General features: G+C 38.6%; 1 protein-coding gene across 1 annotated transcript in view; it reads left to right on the top strand.

The window, feature by feature from the left end:
* DTD2 (D-aminoacyl-tRNA deacylase 2) overlaps positions 1-11,851 on the top strand; it is a 28,250-nt gene extending 16,399 nt beyond the window's left edge. Inside the window, exons 3-5 of the transcript XR_009699553.1 lie at positions 8,744-8,812; positions 11,530-11,615; positions 11,787-11,851. The gene's annotated coding sequence lies outside the window, so the exon portion shown is untranslated. The remainder of the gene's footprint in view (positions 1-8,743; positions 8,813-11,529; positions 11,616-11,786) is intronic.
* Positions 11,852-14,059: the final 2,208 nt, after the last annotated feature.

The raw sequence follows: 14,059 nt of genomic DNA, 5'->3' as shown, positions 1-14,059 counted from the left end.
TGTGGCTCACGGGCCCAGTTGCTCCGCGGCATGTGGGATCTTCCCAGACCAGGGCTCGAACCCGTGTTCCCTGCATTGGCAAGCAGATTCTCAACCACTGCGCCACCAGGGAAGCCCCCTGTTTTTGTTTTTTTTAATTAATTAATTTATTTATTTTTGGCTGCGCTGGGTCTTCGTTCCTCCATGCAGACTTTCTCTGGTTGTGGCGAGCAGGGCCTACTCTTCGTTGTGGTGTGCAGGCTTCTCACTGTGGTGGCTTCTCTTGTTGTGGAGCACAGGCTCAGTAGTTGTGGCGCATGGGCTTAGTTGCTCCGCAGCATGTGGGATCTTCCCGGACCAGGGCTTGAACCCGTGTCCCCTGCATTGGCAGGTGGATTCTTAGCCACTGTGCCACCAGGGAAGTCCGAGGCCAAGGTTGTGTGTGAGCCTGCTGCATTTCACTGATATGCCCAGATTTACTATACTTACATTATAGGAAAGCTTCTCTACTCTGTGTGCCTTTGTCTTTAAAGGTCCCAAATGGTGACCCATGGGAGAAATAACTTTTCCACCTTTCCAGTTAGGTTAGTTAACTATCCCTGGAAGTCTGCACCTGAGACTAGAAAAGAGCCTATTTCTAAATGACCCATGATTTGCTGAACTTTCTAGTAGTTTACCGAAGTATGGTCTGAGAATCACCCTAATCAGAATTACTAGGAAAACTTGTTAAAAATGCAAATTCCTGTGTCTCACCTTGGACTTACTGAATCAGAATTTCTGAGAAAAGGCCTGGAAACTGCATTTTAAGTCACTTTTCCCCACCTGTGACTCTTATACAGACTAGCATCTGAGAACTAATTGTATAATCTTTGTGGTGATATCTCTGAACTAAGAGTCAAGAGGCTTCTGTTGAAGTCTTGGCTTTCCCATGGACTGTGTGTGTTACACTAGCCTAGGGTAACTCAATCCCATCACGACTCATCATAAGGGAGGGAATTGCACTTGACAAATTCTGAAATTCTGCTCAGCTCTACCATTTTGTGGAACTCTGAAAACTGAATCTTGTAAATCAGGAGTTGGTTAAACTTTAATCCGATGAACTGAAAAAAAAAGAAGTTTCAGTTTGTGTTCATTTGAGCTATAGTTGTTTCTTTTCATTCAAGTAGTATGTGTGTTACTCATCAAAATAACTAAATTCTTCTTGCATCTCATGAGTTTTCATTTGGTTTTTAAAAGCTGGACCATAAAATGGGCTTCAGGCATTTCACTCAGCCCTTTGCCATTTCATAGTTCTGTGCTTCCGTGGTGATTCCAGTGTTCATAGCCGTTACCACTCTGCATTCCTTTTACATTGTTGGTAATATCCTTTTCTTCTTCTCCTCCTTATAAAAAAAGTGACTTATTTTCTCAGGGTTCTGAGTTAGCAGAAGTTACTGCAAGTTTTAAAGCTATATTTACCAGTGAAAGAGAAAAGTGTCTGATTGTCTTAAGCAATGATTAAATTTTGTGCCCTCAGTCACCTTGGTGTTGGGTAGCGTTTTTTGTGGATTTTTTTTTTCCATTATAAATCTGGGCCTAATTTTAATTTCAAGATGATTTCAGAATACTATTTTAAATGTTACTCAGTGTTCTTGCTGTTATCTCATAAGTGATAATGATGAGTGTCCGTATGCTCCAAAATGGTTTTTCTTTAATCTTTTCCTTTTCGGTGGTGTTGTAAATTTGCTATGTGCTAAACTTTTCCAAACATTTTGTTGATAGATAAATTCTTATTTACTGAGGTCATAAGATCAGAATAAAGTTTATCTAGTACATAGCTCACATATTTGTGTTTATCCTAAAATATGTGTAGGAGTAGAGTAATGACATAATTCCTGTATTCTCTCCTCTCTTTTTCCTTGATATTTTCATTTAGAAATAGGGAAAAGAAATTATGCAAGTATTTCAATAGTGGGCCACTGCTACTCTCAGTTTGATTTGTTTTTGAGATTATTTAATTAACCAGGTACTTATGACCCAGTATGTGCAAAGCAGTAGTAAGCATTATAAGAAGCAGATAAGTACATTGCAAGGTGCCTACCATTAAGCTTACAATAGTAATTCATCCTGAATTACACAATAATCAGTAGGAAAAATATTGGACTTTAGCCCTCCTAGAATTTCTTTGTTAGACACACTCAGAATTCAAAAGGCATAGTCTTTTTTTTTTTTAATTTATTTATTTAATTTATTTATTTTTGGCTGCTTTTGGGTCTTTGTTGCTGCACGCGGGCTTTCTCTAGTTGCGGTGAGTGGGGGCTACTCTTCATTGTGGTGCACGGTCTTCTCATTCTGGTGGCTTCTCTTGTTGCGGAGCACGGGTTCTAGGCGCATGGGCTTCAGTAGTTGTGGCACGCGGGCTCTAGAGCTCAGACTCAGTAGTTGTGGTGCACAGGCTTAGTTGCTCCGTGGCATGTAGGATCTTCCCGGCCAGGGCTTGAACCTGTGTCCCCTGCATTGGCAGGAGGATTCTTAACCACTGCGCCACCAGGGAAACCCCCAAAAGGCATAGTCTTTTAAATAAGAACCTATTTAGAAGCAATTGTATACCCAGTACTGGGATACATAGTGGATAAAAAGATAAACATGTTTCCCTCCTTTGTAGGTTCATATCTTTATATATTTCAGGAGACAGAGAGATTGGGGCATCCAATGTAGATTTGGAAGTTAGCTACACATACATGGTAGTTAAAGTCACCAAGGTTAATAGTTGTGGTTCCTCAAAAATTAAAAATACTACTACCATATGATCTAGCAATCCCGCTTCTAGGTATATATCCAAAAGAACTGAAAGCAGGGTCTCCAAGAGAGAATTGCACACCCTTGTTCATAGCAGCATTATTCACAGTAGCCAGAGGTGGAAGCAGCCTAAACATCCATTGAAGAATGAATGAATAAACAAAATGTGGTATACACACACAGTGAAATATTATTCAGCCTTAAAAAGAAAGGAAATTCTTGGACTTCCCTGGTGGCACAGTGGTTAGGAATCCACCTGCCGATGCAGGGGACACAGGTTCGAGCCCTGGTCTGGGAAGATCCCACATGCCACGGAGCAACCAAACCCGTGCGCCACAACTCCTGAGCCTGCGCTCTAGAGCCCGTGAGCCACAACTACTGAAGCCCACGTGCCTAGAGCCCGTGCTCCGCAGCAAGAGAAGCCACTGCAATGAGAAGCCCGTGCACCACAGCGAAGAGTAGCCCCCGCTCACCACAACTAGAGAGAGCCCGCTTGCAGCAACAAAGAGCTAACGCAGCCAAAACTAAAAATAAATAAAAGAAATTTATTTTAAAAAAAAGAAAGGAAATTCTATTACATGCTGCAAAATGGATAAACCTTGAGGACATTATGCTAAGTGAAACAAGCCAGGCACGAAAAGAAAACTTCTGTATGATTCCACTTATATGAGGTATATAAAGTAGTCAGAGTCATAGAAACAGAAAGTAGGATGGTGGGTGCCAGGGGCTGGGGGCAGGGTAAGTTGTTGTTGCATAAGGAGAGTTGTTGTTTAATGGCATAGAGTTTCAGTCGTGCAAAATGAAAAAGTTCTAGAGATACAACAATGTATGTAGAGATACAGCAATGTGAGTATACTTAAACTATTGAACTATACGCTTTTTAAAAAGTCACCAAAGTGGATGCCGTTGTCTAAGAGAGTGTGTAGAAAAGATGTCAAGACAGAAACAGTAAGAAGCTAATTATTTAAGAAACAGGCAGATTAAGAGATGCCATCAAGAGGCTAGCTAACAAAGAGTGGGACGAGAAGAAGCAGAAAAAGTCTAAGAGAATGCTGACATGAAATCCAAGAGAAGGAAGAATTTCTATTTAAGTAGGTCGTGGTGAACAATAGCCAATTGAGTAGAGAAGTCAAATAAGATAGAACTTTTGATAAGCCATTTGGATTGACAATTAGGAAGTCACTATGAACAGGTTCCCTGGAATTATGTAAGCCAAATGTCTTGAGGATTGAATGGGACTAAGAAAATGTAGTAAATGTAGATGACTCTTTCAGGAAGTTGAGTATGAAGGAAATTGAAGAGTTGTAGTTCTGTGGGAAGGCAGTATTAAGGTTTTTTTTTTTAAGATGCAAAAAATCTGAGCATGTTTTTAGAGGAAGAGGAAGTAGAGAGAGAAATTGAAGAAAGAAGCAGAGAGGTTTATGGAGCAAAATTATGGAACAAAATATCATACAGAAAGCGTAGACGGAGGAGTGCTTTCGGAAAACTGGAAAACTTTGGGTATCTCTGAGATAAGAGGAAAAGACTGCTGAGTATGGGATGAGAAGGAGAGCTCTAGTGGAATTCAGACATCATGACCTCTACTTTAGCTGTAAAACATAAGATGCGATCATCTGGGAGAGAGGAAGATGGCTTGGCGTAGTGGCTGGAGGACAGTAGTGAATGTCTGACGTAGCCACTTTAGGAAATGGGTAAGTGAGCCAACTAGCTGAGGCTAGAAATCATAAATAATGCAACAAATTAGAAAGCACAGTTACACACTTTTCTTGGCAGTCCAAGAGCAGATCGGAAAAAGCAGATGGTTGGGTTGATTCACATTCAGGGATTAGCAGAGGAGATGCAGTGTGTTAAGGTCATGGAGTAGAAGGAATTGGGAATGTTAGTAAGAAAATGGTTGAAACAACTGACCTCATAAACCAAACTGGATAAGGAAAGGGAAAAAAAAGAGTAAAATCAACTAGGAGTTTACAGACTAGATGAGGGAAGAGGTCAAGAAGACTAGTGCTTTTCAGAAGTTAGAAGGAGAATTTCTAAGAGAGAGTAGGGGATGTGGAAAGATTAGAGACTGGTCGTAGTATGAGATCTCTGAGGTAGAGCTATTATGAGTGACAACAAAATCTAGAATGAGGCCATGGGAACGTGTAGCTGCAGTGGAGGATGTCGAGGAATTTAAAAGCTAGTACTTCATTTGGACAAGAAGGGTAACCCAGAATGGTATGACTCAGAACAGCAGGAAATACCCGTGACCCTGAGCCCAAATTTTTTAATCACTGTGGAAGTGTGATATGAAGGTCAGCAAAAGGCAGAGATGTGGATGGGGAAAGAGTGATGTATCAAGGGGATGTCAGAAGAGGAACAAAGGAGAACTATATTCTGAAAACCACGAGAGAGCCAGAGGAATGTCAGCTCCATTTCCTGGTCTCGAAATAGGAATAATCTTCCCTTAAAGTGACCTTCATGGTCAGGAGGAAGTCGGGTTTCCATCATAGCAAAAAGATCAAAAGATTGTTAGGGAAAGGTTAACAATATAGGAAAGTTTATTAGCAACAGGATGGTATTTTATTTATTTATTTATTTTTCCAGATGGTATTTTAGACGATAAAGTGAGATTAGTAGGAGAAAGAGCAAGCTGAGTTGTGTAGGAAAGAGAGAGCAGAGAAAAGAAAAGTGACTAGAGACTTATATGAGGGAGACAGGACACAGAAATACTGAAGATTGCAGGGAGGTGAGAGAAGAAATGTGAATGGAATTATAATGTTAATTTTTGGCTGACTATTGTTTGTCAGAGATGAAGCAAAAGAAGTTGAGAGAGAGAGAGAAGGGATGTTAATACAACCAAAACACTAAGTATGCCTATACATTGTTTAGAAGAGATAAAGTAAAAGATGGTGACATAAAGGAAATGAAAACACTAAATTTTGGCTTCATATTGTTTAGGAGAGATGAAGAGAAATGGAGATTATATGGAAGTAATATCTAATATTAGTGCAGGCTCTGCTTTAAGTTTTAGATTTCAGGTTTAAACATTTTGTTCTGAGGAAAAGCATCTAGGCACCTTCTCCCACCCCGACTTTCTCCACCTATTTATCTTTCAGGACTGGAAATACATTAAGTGCCTGATCTACAATCACCATAATTCAGTTCCACTTCCCCCCATTGGTCCAGCTTTCTTACTTGTTTGCTTATTGTTTGTTTATTTATTGATATATAATTCACATGCCATAAAGTTTACCACTTTAAAGTGTCTAATTGAATGGTTTTTAGTATATTCACATGGCGGTGCAATATTGTTATATTGTACAATATTGCAATAAGGTTGTACATCACCATTATCTAATTCCAGAACACTTTCCTCACTCTAAAAAGAAATTTTATACTCATTAAAGTCACTCCCCATTTCCACTTTACCCCCAGATTCTATGAACCACTAATTGACCTTTGATCTCTATGGATTTGCCTATTCTGGACAGTACATGTAAATGGAATCATGCAATATTTGGCCTTTTGCGTACACCTTCTTTCATTCAGCATAATGTTTTCAAGGTTCATCCCATGTCGTTTGTAGCATGTATCAAAACCTCATTCCTTTTTATGACTAAATAATATTCCATTGCATAGATATACCACATTTTTGTTTATACATTTATCTAATCGGTAGACATTTGCATTGTTTCCTTTTTTGGCTTTTATGAATTATGAATAATGCTGCTGTAAACATTCGAGTACAATTTTTTTGTGTGGATGTATGTTTTCAGTTGTCTTGAATATATACCTAGGAGTGGAATTGCTGGATCATATGGTGACTCTATGTTTAACTTTTTGAAAAACTGCCAAACTGTTTTCCAAAGCAGCTGCATCATTTTACGTTCCTACTGGTAGTGTATGGGGGTTCCAATTCTTCCACTTTATCACCAACACCTGTTATTTTCCATTTTTTAAAATTTTAGCCATCCTAGTGCCTGTGAAGTGGTATGTCATAGTTTTGATTTGCATTTCCCTAATGACCAATGTTGAACATATTTTCATGTGCTCATTCTCCTTTTGTGTATCTTCTTTGGAGAGATGTCCATTCAAATTATTTGCCCATTTTTTAATTGGGTTATTTGTCTTTTTATTGTTAATTATAAAAGTTCTTTATATGTTCTAGATACTTGACCCTTATCAGTAAATGATTGCAAATATTTCCTCCCATTTTATGAACCGTCTTTTTATTTTCTTGATAATATCCTTTGAATAACAAAAGGTTTAAATTTTGATGAAGTCCAATCTATTTATTTATTTGGTTGCTTGTGCTTTAGGTGTCGTATCTAAGAACCTGGCATATTCATAAATAGCTCCCCTTTGACTCTCAAAAGTGTCCCAGTAGACAATAAACTATATGGACACCCTACTAATAACAGTCTCAGGGATATTTAATTAGAAGCCCCTGAGCAGGTGGATGAGTAAATACTCACTTATTTTACCCTTACTTCACCATAGCCAGTGTTATCATTTGGCTTCTCTAAAGAAGATCTGCCAGCAGTTGTAGTTGCCATTTTGCATAGTTATTCATCAAATTTACATTGAGCAACTACTATGTATCAAGTACCTTTCCAAAGGGGGAAAATTACACCTGGAAATCGCAAAAAGAAATCTTTAAAAAAATGCTTTCTTTTTTTTTTTTGGTAAAAGTAATATACACAATTACAGATAATGAAAAGATTAAAAAGCCTGTATGCTCATTGCTCAAATATCATTATTTCATTTTTATTTATTCCCTTATAATCTTTGTTTATAAAACACTGGTATTTTAGCATTGTTCAGTTATAAAGGGATTTTATATTTGGCTTTTTAGAAACAATATTTTATCATAATACTTAAGAAAAAGTTTTTTTTTTTTAAATTTTGATCTCAGGGAGTATAACGGAGAGGAAGCAGACAAAAGGAGAAAAGGTGTAAGTCAATAAAATATTATTAAGATGAGCAAGTATGGTCTATAAATGAATTTGTGCTCTGGTCTGTGAACGCCTGTAAGTTAACAAATTGAGTTCGAGAGTATGTAATTCTATTCCATATTATTAACATTTTTCTTTTTCTTTCTGATCTATGACTCTGGCTCCACTGATTATCTTAACTATATTATATGGTTAATTTAATTTCTAGCTATTGTTCATAGTGGTCAGTTAAATATTTGCATCTAGATAAGGTTCTCTATTCTAAGTTTATAGCTAAACAAGAAGTTGCCATATAGATTAATTTTTATTAGAATTTCCTTCAAGAATAATGTGTCCCAAAGAAGTTATAATAGACATGTCTTCATAAACACAGTAACTGATAAGAATTTCCATAAGTATTTTTTATAATATTGTATATGGTTTTTTCTCACGTATGATAATTCAGCAAGAATACTATTTATCAACCAGTTAGAGTTCTGCCCTTTTACTGGGTAAATTCAATTTCTTGAGCTAGACAAATAATCTTATTATTAATTTTACAACAAATTATTTGAATCATCACATTATCTTGTGTGGTTATTATTCAAAGGCATTTAATTTTTAAGTGGACGATCATCCATCATAAGTTTTTACATTCAAATGTCTGCAACTGGTGAATAAGGTTTTGGTGGGATGTCTTATATGCTACTTATAAAGGATGAAACATTCCTAAATTAAAGCACTAAATTATTCTCTTAAATTACCTGTCTACAGGTAAACAGTGTACTTGCCTAAAGAGCTTGCAGCTGAAATTAAGGGTTTGTGTAATATGCTTCTTCAATCCTAGCTCTGGCTTGACCTATCCCATTCCTTAGGTTTTGGCTCATGTTTAGAACTGAGCCACTAATGTCATTGAATTTTGCTCCTTCACCTTGATAAACTCCATGATTAATTTGGCTTATGATGGTGTTTCCTGTGGTTCCCATCAGGAACTTCCTGGCAGGGAAAAATTGACAAGCTGACCAAGGAGTCTTCTCATTCCTCTCAGCCCCACTTTTATTGATTCCCCACAGACACCTCCTTCCCCCTTCCTGGAGTCAGCTTCGGATCCCATCATCCAGAGCCTTCTCTCCCTGGCCACGGTAAGTTTGTTGCTGCCCATTCCTCCCCCTTACCACCGAAACCTTCCTGTCCTGTTGTTCACTTCTTCAGGGTCACAATTTGCCCTGTCTTCCAAGGTGAAAACTGTATTAAAGAAGGAGTCAGAAGATATCTCGAGGATTTTTTCTCCCATCTCTGGTTATAGCATTCAACATTGACTTCCTAAAGTCTCTTTCCTTGTCTTTCTTTCATGAAAGCCAGAGGAATGATTCTAACCATGAGATTTTATTCATTTATTTATTTGTTTGTTTGTTTGTTTATTTATTTATTTATGGCCACGCCCTTGCAGCTTGTGGGATCTCACTTCCCCAACCAGGGATTGAACCTGCGCCCTCAGCAGTGAAAGCGCAGAGTCCAGGGACTTCCCTGGTGGCGCAGTGGTTAAGACTCCGTGCTCCCAATGCAGGGGACCTGGGTTTGATCCCTGGTCAGGGAACTAGATCCCACATGCATGCCACAACTAAGAGTTCGCATGTCACAACTAAGGAGCCCACATGCTGCAACTAAGGAGCCTGGGAGCCCCAACTAAGGAGCCTGCCTGCTGCAATGAAGACCCAGTGCAACCAAATAAATAAATAAATAAATATTTAAAAAAGAAAGAAACAAACAAAAACACAGAGTTCTAACCACTGGGCCACCAGGTAAGTGCCTAGCCATGAGATTTTAAAGGCAGATATGAAGGAAGAGCAGTATCATAGCAAACTACAGAACCATTTTAGGTCCTCTTCACTCCTTGCCAATTACTCGTCCCTACAGGCAGGAGATAGCAGTTTTTCCCCCATCCCTTAGGTCCATGTGATTGAGTGTTAGCAATGTCGTACCCAGGAACTGATGTTTATATGGCTAATGGTAATAAAATTACTATGAATACAAATTTGGTGTGCCATATGCATATGACTCTGCTTGACATATGAGTAACAGTTAAAAGAAAACCAAATAAATGAAAATAATTTCATGGAGGTAGTAGGATTATGTCTTTGTTTCCCTGAATTTAAAAAAAAATTGTGTTTTCAAGTTGATGTTAATAATAATATTTTAAAATAAATATGTGACCACATACCTATAAAAGAAAGACTTTTAAAGGTGTTTAACATATTTTATACAGTTTTTAATATATGTGGTACTATGATAATATGGAAAAGATATCAGACAAGGGTTCAGAAGGCCTGGTTTTAAAATCTTACTTCTGGAATTTTGTTCCAAACATGGACAAACTACTTACCTATTCTGGGATTTGGTTTCTATTTCTTTCAAATAATAACTACTCTATTTACCCTGAAGGGACTTTTGTAAGAATAACAATAGAATATTTGAATTTTAAAACTGAGATCTTAGAGATCCTCTAGTACAACATGCTCATGTTCCAGAGGAGGAAATTGTGGCCCAAAGACGTTAATTGATTTGCTTATAAAATACATGATAGCAACTTTGGAACAAAATCATAAAGTTTATGCACATGTAAAACACTGTATTTCTTAATCTGATCAGAGAATGAGAAGTTGGAAGGGATGTTAGGGGTCCTAGTCAAGTATGAACATAATTGCAGTCGATTCTTGTGTAAAGTATTATCAAATATGTAGTTACAGATCTACCTTTGCTCAGTGTTCCTGCTTAGAAGCACCAGCCCTGAATTTAACTGCTTCTTTCCAGGTTAGATTGTCTACTATTACTTACTTACCCTTATGCATCAAGGTCTGTGCTATGTTTTAAGTACTTCTTGGCTGAATTTTTATAGTGGTAGTTTGCCTATGGAAGAAAATCCTGCCCGTGGCCAAAAGTTCTTAATGGAAATTTAGTGCTAAAAGCTGTCATACACTACAGCAAGCTCGGCAGTACATTGACAAATAATGCTTGATAGACCAAAAAGTAGCAAGCTGTATCAGAAAAGGCCAGCAGATCTTTTGTTGGAGTGAGGGCTATCAGTGTCATTTCAGGCTTAAGATCACACTGAAATCGACAGAGTGGAAGCTGTGCCCAACCCATGAGTTTTGTGACATGAGCTTTCCACGTGTACACTCCAGTCTCCTCGATGGCTTCATCAACATTGAGCAAAGTCTGCTCCCAGGAACACTAGTTCTAAAAGATATTAGTGTGCATTCCTTTTTTTTTTTTTTTTAAGATATTATATTCCATTGTCAAATAAGCTTGGGAAACACCGCTTGAAATGCAGCCTACTAATATGCCTAATGACTCTTTAAGAAATGGCTATAAAATGTTAACATATAGTGTTTCTCAAATTTATTTAAGAATGCCTTTTTAAAGGAACAACTGTTAACATCTTGAGGAGTACAATCTAGAGCAAGACCATAGAGATACATGGGTATATGAGAGTCCCATTGTTTGGGTAATACTGTTCTACTATCATTGAATTTTATAATCTCAGGGGTAAAAGGAATCTTAAAGGGAATCTATCATTTTCAGTTTCCCAAATGTATAGTGGTTGGAACCTAGAGTTGTATCAGATGGGTTTGAACAGTAAATTAAAGTGAGATATCACATAGCCAGTCAAATGGGTAACTACTGGTTTACTTCATCAGTTTTACATACACCATTAATTACCAACAATTCTAATTCTAAGATTGCTTCATTTATTGGTGGGGAAAATTATTCCTTTATAGAAAGCCAAGAAGATGTAGTATGATGCATTATAGGATAAATATAAAGAGAAAGTATGTAAAATTCTCCATTCCTTCAACAGATATCTGATGAGTGCCTTCTGTGTGCCCAACAGTGACACCAAGTGTGTTGACAAAAGCTGAAGTAAGTTGGGAGTAGAGATATAAGGTAAGTGCCTAATAATGCTGGCTATCATTTCACAATGGGCAACATGCCAGTTATTTTGATTATATTTTGAATCTTCAGCACACCTCAGAGAGGGAGATATTATTCTCATTTTAAAGTGGGGAAACTGGGCTTCCCTGGGGGCCCAGTGGTTGAATCCGCCTGCCAATGCAGGGGACACAGGTTCGAGCCCTGCTCCGGAGCAACTAAGATCCCACATGCCACGGAGCAGCTAAGCCCATGCGCCACAACTACTGAGCCTGCACTCTAGAGCACGCGAGCCGCAACTACTGAAGCCCGCGCGCCTAGAGCCCATGCTGCGCAACGAGAGAAGCCACCACAGTGAGAAGCCCACGCACCACAACGAAGAGTAGCCCCTGCTCGCTGAAACTAGAGAAAGCCTGTGCACAGCAACGAAGACCCAACACAGCCAAAAATAAAAATAAATAAAATACTAATAAAATAAATTAAAAAAAAAAATAAAGTGAGGAAACTGAGATATGAAGCAGTTTTCTCTAGGTCAAGCCTACTAAGTGGTGGAATTAGGATTTGAACACAAGTCTCCAGATATGAAAGCTGTGTTCTTTCCATTAATTATAATACAGCTTCTTCTTTATTGTGACTTAAAATCTCAATTTGAGATTGAACAAAGTATAATAGTAGTTGAGAGGTGAAACATTTCCACCTGGTTAAAATTAAACTGGTTGTTCGTCAGAGTTCTGTCCTTGTTGTTTTCTCTCTTTATTTTTTGTCTTCCATTGTATTAGCTGTCCACTCCATGTAGAAACGTTTTGAATCTAGAGCTCTCGTTCTGAACCCTCTTCTAAGCTGTAGTCCTCCATTTCTCCTTGGATGCTCTACTGTCACTTCAAATGTGATGTGTTTACAATTAAACTTATTATTTCCTCCTCCTAATTTAATTCTCTTAGTCACTTGGGCTCAAAGTTTGGAGCCATCTTTGAATCCCTGGTAAAATTAGTGGTTGGACTCAATGATTCATAATATCCCTTCCAGCTCTAAAATTCTAGTGTTGTTATTCTTGTACCACATACTCAGTCAAAATGAATCACCTTCTCTGCTTTGGCCAAGAATAAATAATTTTGCACTCAAATTATTTTCCAGAGTTATTTCAGTATCTTACAGAGTATATCCTACTCATCCATTCTTATGCATTCTTCAAAGCCCATATTAAATGCCATCTCTTTCTTTAAACCTTTCATGAGCCTCCCAACTGGACTTCACAGCATTTGCTCTCTCCTTCAGGATCTAGAATGTCTTTGTATCTTTCTCAGCATAGTTTACAGTACCCTACACACACACACACACACACACACACACACACACACACACTCTTGTGGGATAAGGAGGGTGCCTAGAGGGATGCTTGGCAAGGGATGGAGCCTGAGCAGGGTGGAGAGGGCTTACAGACTGGGCATGGGCACAGGGTTTGGGAGCAGGGATAAGGAAAGAGAAGGAGGGGCTTGTGGTGGCTAATTTTGGGGTTTCAGAACCTTAGTGGGATAAGGGCAGCATCCTCCAAAGGGAGAGATAGCAGCAATGGGTGATTGCTTAAATATAGGAGAGGTGTTCAAACAAGTAAATATCTCAAAGATAATAGGATCCAGCATTCTCTCTGTAGGAGAAAGGAGTTACAAATGTGGAAGGGAGGAAACTAGAATAAACTGTGTGATGCTGGATTGGAGGTATTACTGTGAACATGTGGTTTTTCAACATACATAGTTAAATAAAGAAATCTAGCTATAAATGTGTGTATATGTGAGTATACATATATAGATGCACTGTATATGTGTATGAATGTACAAATATTCCTTAGCTACAAACCCTAAGACAGCCTGAGCAGTGATACCTCAATAGCAGTGAGCATGCCTCGTGCTTCTAAATACCATTCTTGGGGACTTCCCTGGTGGCTCAGTGGTTAAGAATTAGCCTGCCAATGCAGGGGACATGGGTTCAAGCCCTGGTCTGGGAAGATCTCACGGCTGCAGAGCAACAAAGCCCATGCACCACAATTACTGAGCCTGCGCTCTAGAGCCTGTGAGCCACAACTACTGACCCCATGTGCCACAACTACTGAAGCCTGCGCGCCTAGAGCCTGTGTTCTGCAACAAGAGAAGCCACCGCAATGAGAAGCCCGCGCACCGCAATGAAGAGTAGCCCCCACTCGCCACAACTAGAGAAAGCCCGCGTGCAGCAACGAAGACCCAACGCAGCCAAACATAAATAAATAAATAAACTAAATATCATTCTCCACTAAAAGGAACCAGGGCTCCTGGATAAATGGCTGCATCCAGGTGCCAGAAATTAAGGGAGTACTCAAAGAATGACGGAGCTGTGTCAAAAGGGGACAGAATAGTAAAATGTTAATGAATAATATGGATGGTGGGATATATGTTATATAAAACTCTTTCAAATTTTCTGTATTTAAA

Source organism: Eubalaena glacialis, chromosome 2 (assembly GCF_028564815.1).
Source record: "Eubalaena glacialis isolate mEubGla1 chromosome 2, mEubGla1.1.hap2.+ XY, whole genome shotgun sequence".
Lineage (NCBI taxonomy): Eukaryota > Metazoa > Chordata > Mammalia > Artiodactyla > Balaenidae > Eubalaena > Eubalaena glacialis.
Note: the sequence above shows the minus strand (reverse complement) of the source record. Positions and strands in the feature narration are given on the sequence as shown.